General features: G+C 48.7%; 1 protein-coding gene across 1 annotated transcript in view; it reads left to right on the top strand.

Annotated features, from left to right (window-relative positions):
- The first annotated feature begins 5,431 nt into the window (after positions 1–5,431).
- Positions 5,432–5,649, top strand: part of SFRP2 (secreted frizzled related protein 2) — an 11,931-nt gene continuing 11,713 nt past the window's right edge. Inside the window, exon 1 of the mRNA XM_075335492.1 lies at positions 5,432–5,649. This exon is cut by the window's right edge and continues 625 nt beyond it. The gene's annotated coding sequence lies outside the window, so the exon portion shown is untranslated.

Here is a 5,649-nt window from a genome sequence, read left to right on the forward strand (position 1 = left end):
ATTTGCGCCTGCGTTCAAAGGTTTGCTGAATGGATAACTGAACGCTGCGCTGGGACAAGGACGTGCTTGATGATGGTGTTATTTCTGCGTAGGCAACTGCAGGTGCAGGACCGGAGGAGGCTTGTTCGCAGGCAGCATGGACAGGGGATTGGCTCGCATGCACAACCAGCGAAGACGTAGCAGTGACATCAGCAAGCACTGCTCCTCGACTCTGTTGTACTTCCCACAAAGTCGGGTGCTTGGCTGACATGTGCCTGATCATGCTGGTGGTGGTCAGGCTGCTAGTTTTGGTACCCCTGCAGGTGTTGCAAATGGCCTTTTTAGAATCATCTGGAGCCAACTTAAAAAACTGCCAGACTCGGGAAGACCTAACATTTGTACAGGCACCTTGTGTCGTGTTGTTGTTCCGGGGAACGGTTGCCTGACTTCTGCCTGGAGCCACCACCCTGCTTCTTACTGCCTGTTGGGATGCTACGCCTCCCTCCCCCTGTGCACTGCTGTCTTCGCTCTGCATATCCTCCTGCCAGGTTGGGTCAGTTACTGGATCATCCACCACGTCGTCTTCCTCTTCCGCACCCTGCTCCTCCTCCTGACTTCCTGACAATTGTGTCTCATCATCGTCCACCCCTTGTTGAGACACGTTGCCAACTTCGTGAGAACGTGGCTGCTCAAATATTTGGGCATCTGTACATACGATCTCCTCATGACCCACTTTAACATGAACTGGCGAGAGGCCAGAATGTGCGAATTGAAACGTGAACAGCTCTTCTGAGTGTCCAAGTGTGGGATCATTAATGTCCGAGGACGTGTACTCAGCCTTGTGGTAGGAAGGAGGATCAGGTTCTGAAATGTGCGGTGCAGTATCACGGCTACTGACACTTGACCGTGTGGAAGACAGAGTGTTTGTGGTGGTGCCAATCTGACTGGAAGCATTATCCGCTATCCAACTAACAACCTGTTGACACTGGTCTTGGTTCAAGAGTGGTGTACTGCTGCGGTCCCCAAGAATTTGGGACAGGACGTGCGAGCGACTGGATGTGGCCCTTTGTTGTGGCGAAATTAGAGCTTGCCCACGACCTCGGCCTCTGCCTGCACCACCATCACATCCACTTCCTTGTTCCTTGCCAACGCCCTTGCGCATTTTGCAATGCTGTGCTGACGTGTATTCACTAGACTTGTGCGTTATATCCAAGTTTGTGCAAATCGTGCACCTGTACGCTGCCACCGACAGGCACACACGTGCGGTTTTTAAATGCAAGCACGGACGCACTAAGAACCTAACAGGTTTTTAGGAGCAAAAATTAATGAGAAGTCTGACACTATCAGCCACTGCTGACTGACGTGTATTATACACTACACTTGTGCGTTATATAATAGTTTGTGAAAAACGCACACAAGTGCACCTGTACGCTGCCACCGACAGGCACACACGTGCGGTTTTTAAATGCAAGCACGGACGCACTAAGAACCTAACAGGTTTTTAGGAGCGACAATTACTGAGAAGTCTGACACTATCTGGACTGTTTTAGACTGTGTACACCAGCCCCAGATATGATGAAGGCTGGTATACGGTCACCACTAGGAATGGCTATATACCCTGCCTGCCTGCCTGCCTGCCTGTATACTGCTACAATAGTCCTGACAACGACTCTTCTGGTCACTAGCCTGTATTCCGACCTGGCTATACCCTGCCTGTATATAGCAACAATAGTCCTGAGAAGGACTCTGCTACTGTACTCTGACCTGGCTATACCCTGCCTGCCTGTATACAATTAGAATAGTCCTGAGAAGGACTTCTGGTCACACTGTTTGCAGCCCTGCTCCGGAACTAGCTATAAAGGGCCGCAAACCTTTCCCTGAAGCAGCAACACTCTCCCTGCACTGACTGTCTGGATGGCTGTGAGCAGAGCACAGCGCGCCCGCCGGTATAAAGGCTCGGTCACGCTGTGCTGGCCGGCCAATCACTGCAATTCCACAACTAACAGGGCTGTGGCATTGCAGTGGTCTGCCAGCCAATCCCTGCATGAGGGCTGGCTCTCAAAAGAGCGCCAACATGCAGGGATGAAGACCACGAGTACAGCACGAGTATCGCGAGATTACTCTGTCCCCGCCGAGTAGCCCGAGTACAGTGATACTCGTGCGAGTACCGAGTAGTAACAAGCATGCTCGCTCATCACTAGTAACGAAATTTCAGCCCTCTACTGCTTTTGGAAAGAAAAATTTATAGCAATTTTAAAACGGAATAGTTACAATTGTACCTACTCAGCCGGACAAAGGTTAAATTGAACCGGTCAGGAGCAATATGCACCCAGATCCACGAGCAGTTGTGTGTGCATATTGCTAATCCCTGCCTATCCGTCCCTGTACACTATCATAGATAAAGAGATCTTTAGAAAAAGTATTTATAAAAATCCCATATGATATGCTAATGACGCCAGGCACTAGACGCAAGGGCGTTACTTCCCTTGGCTAGTCAGCCCCCTTAGCATGTTAGCACGCCCCTGTAGGCATACTAACATGTTAATTAATGTGCAGCGTCAGAGGATGGTTGCACTCACCTCTCTGTTACCACTGCCTCGAGTCTTGGATTTCGGTTCCGTACGCATGATCCCAGACTTCCAGTCATGCGCACTACACGAGTTTGAATCCAGGACGCATACACCCGGCTTCATAGTGTGCACGACGGAAAGTCCGGGGTCGTGCGCTCTGAACCGAAATTCAAGAGTCGACGTGATGTCAGCAGAGAGGTGAGTGCGACCATCCTCCACAGGGATGTGCTTACATGCAAAGGCGGCCAACAAGAACGCCCTTGTGACTAGTCGCTGGCCTCATTAGCATATCATATGGGATCTTTAGAAATACGGTTAGGCAGGGATTACTAATATGCACCCAGAACTGCTCTTGGTTGTCGGGGCACAGGGGACCTGACAGGTTCCCTTTAAGCAGTTTCCTAATAACTACTTACATCTATTACTCATTGGTGCGATGCTTCAATAATACGTTATGATTATTGCTTTGTTAAGCCGAGAGAGTCGTCCTATAACATCACACTGAGCAGCAATAACTTTCAGATGTCCTGAAGTTGCCCTCCAGACTAATCAGCAGGCACATGCTGTTTTATGACGGCCTGTTGTCTGGAGTCCTTAGATACTGACTGTATAATGCAGCTCACTCATCTGAATACAACATAACTACTGCACATTATGGAGTTGCTAGTTCTGCATTTTTCTTATATCTTTTAGTGCATACAAATATGCTTAAACGTTTGTCATCATGGCAGAGCCACGCAGATTGTCCCATAGAGTCCATGTAGCCCAATGGGTCACCTTTTGGTGTCTCTGTATGCCGCCATATTATTCATGAGAATAATAGGGGAAAATATCTCTGATGAAATATGAATCAGAATCTTGCATAAAAAAATCTCAATCCAAAGGCATACTAAAGCTGGGTTTACACACTGCAACATCTCAAACGACATCGCTGTAACGTCACCGGTTTTGTGACGCAATAGCGATGTTTGCGATGTTGCAGTGTGTGAAACACATCAGCGACCCGGCCCCTGCTGTGAAGTTGTAATCGTTACAAATCGTTCAGGACCATTCCTAGGTCCTTTGTTTCCCGCTGTGCAGCATGAAGTTTCAGTGTGTGAAGACTTTGCAGAGACTTTGTTAGCAACTTCCCTTTCAAAAGGCTGCTTATCAACGTCCCCAACAACCAGCCAGGTCGCTCTGCAGGTCCGGATCGCTGTTGCGTTGTTGGCCAGGTTTCCCTGTTTGACTGCTCACCAGCGACTTAGCAGAGACTTAGGGAGGTCGCTGTTACGTCACAAAACCGGTGACGTTACAGCGATGGCCTTTGCGATGTTGCAGTGTGTAAACCCAGCTTTAGACCCCATGGACTTCTATGAGCTTTTTACAACTAAGGCTAAGTTCACATTTCCGCTAAAATCTATCAGTCACAATCCGCTGCTCTTGTAAACAGCGGAATCCGTTTAGCGGATTCCGCTGCTCCCATAGACTTGTATGAGCAGCGGATTGTGACTGATGATGCTGCGTTGCACCCTCCGCCCGACTGATCAGTCGTGGAACGACTGACCGCCGGGCGGGGGGAACGCAGCATGTAACGTTTTTTGAGCAGCGAGATCCGTCGGATTTCGCTGCGCATGCTCTCTGGCTCCCTGCACACGTCACCAGCTTTGGTTGGTTACCCGATATTTACCCTGGTTACGGTGCAAGGAGCCAGCGCTAAGCGGTGTAGGCCCGTAACCAAGGTAAATATCGGGTAACCAAGGTAAACATTGGGTGCTTTGCTGTTACCCGATATTTAGGCTGGTTACGTGTGCAGGGAGGCCGACACTTCCCCGCTCGGCCCCGCCCCCTCCCGCACTCCGCACATGTATGTACACACACACACACCTGTCCCCAGCCATGCAGACAAGCACTGACACCCTCGTCTGGCCCCGCCCCCTGCTCGGCTCCGCCCCCTCCCGCACTTTGCATGTGCACACACACACATACATACATACATGCACATACACACACTCACTCACACATACACTCACCTGTCCCCAGCCATGCAGACCGCAGCACTTCTACTGACATCCTCAGCGCCTGGCCCCGCCCCCCGCTCGGCTCTGCCCCCGAACTCCGCCCCCCGCACACAACGGAATCCGACAAAGAATTCTGTTCTTTGTCATCCGTTGTACAGCGTTGAACAGCGCATCAGTCACATGCGTCAAGCGACGCATGTGACTGATACAAATCAACGGAAATGTGAACTTAGCCTTAAATGGAACTGTAAAATCATTTAGATGACCCTATAGATAATATATATCAGACAGTACATTGTCCAGTGTAAATCCCCACTGTGTATTTGTTTAGTGCTGACTTTAGAAGAATAAGATTATCAAATACACATAAAAGAGGAGCCATTAACAAATATCTGACTTTTAGCCCCTCTGTGGTCATTAAGCCATAAACCAATTACCTCCAGTGACTGACGGCTCCTATAATTCCCAGAAGACGTTATTTAGGGAAATGGTAAGTTCCTGTCTCATCATTTAATGCAATTTTAGAAGTGATATCAGTTGCTTTAAACTCTTCACTAATACTGATAAGACTGTTTCCAACACAAAGGAGAATACATGTGAGTGTGACAAGTCTTCAGATACATGAGCTACAGAGGAAGATTCCCAGGTGCCATTTCTTACATCTCAGCCTCCTTCTAATATACAATTGCTGACCACAATGAGATGCAGCAATGGACCAGATAAGAGCTTATCTCCATAAATCACTGAAAAGCAAACACCTCCGCAGCCCTCCAGGAGACAAATCCAGTTTACAAGTATGAGTAATTATGAAGTGTGAGGCTCTGCAGCAGCAATCCCCCTGCATATAATCCTAGCCTGCTCCCTCCATTAGACAATGCACTTGTCAGCTCTTTGTAAGGCTTTGTTCACATTTTACATGCACTGTAACATTTCTTTTAAAGCTGTCCTGCCAAAGGAGAATTCCCAAAGGATCAACCGAGCAAGTAAGCAGTGACCAATCCTTTTCTGATGATTGTCAGCAGCCTCCTCCCACTCCCTGGACTAGCATAAAAAAATCAAGAAAACTCTTGTTTGCAGAACATCTGATGAGAGTGGTGTAA

Source organism: Anomaloglossus baeobatrachus, chromosome 1, assembly GCF_048569485.1.
Source record: "Anomaloglossus baeobatrachus isolate aAnoBae1 chromosome 1, aAnoBae1.hap1, whole genome shotgun sequence".
In the NCBI taxonomy this organism is placed as follows: domain Eukaryota; kingdom Metazoa; phylum Chordata; class Amphibia; order Anura; family Aromobatidae; genus Anomaloglossus; species Anomaloglossus baeobatrachus.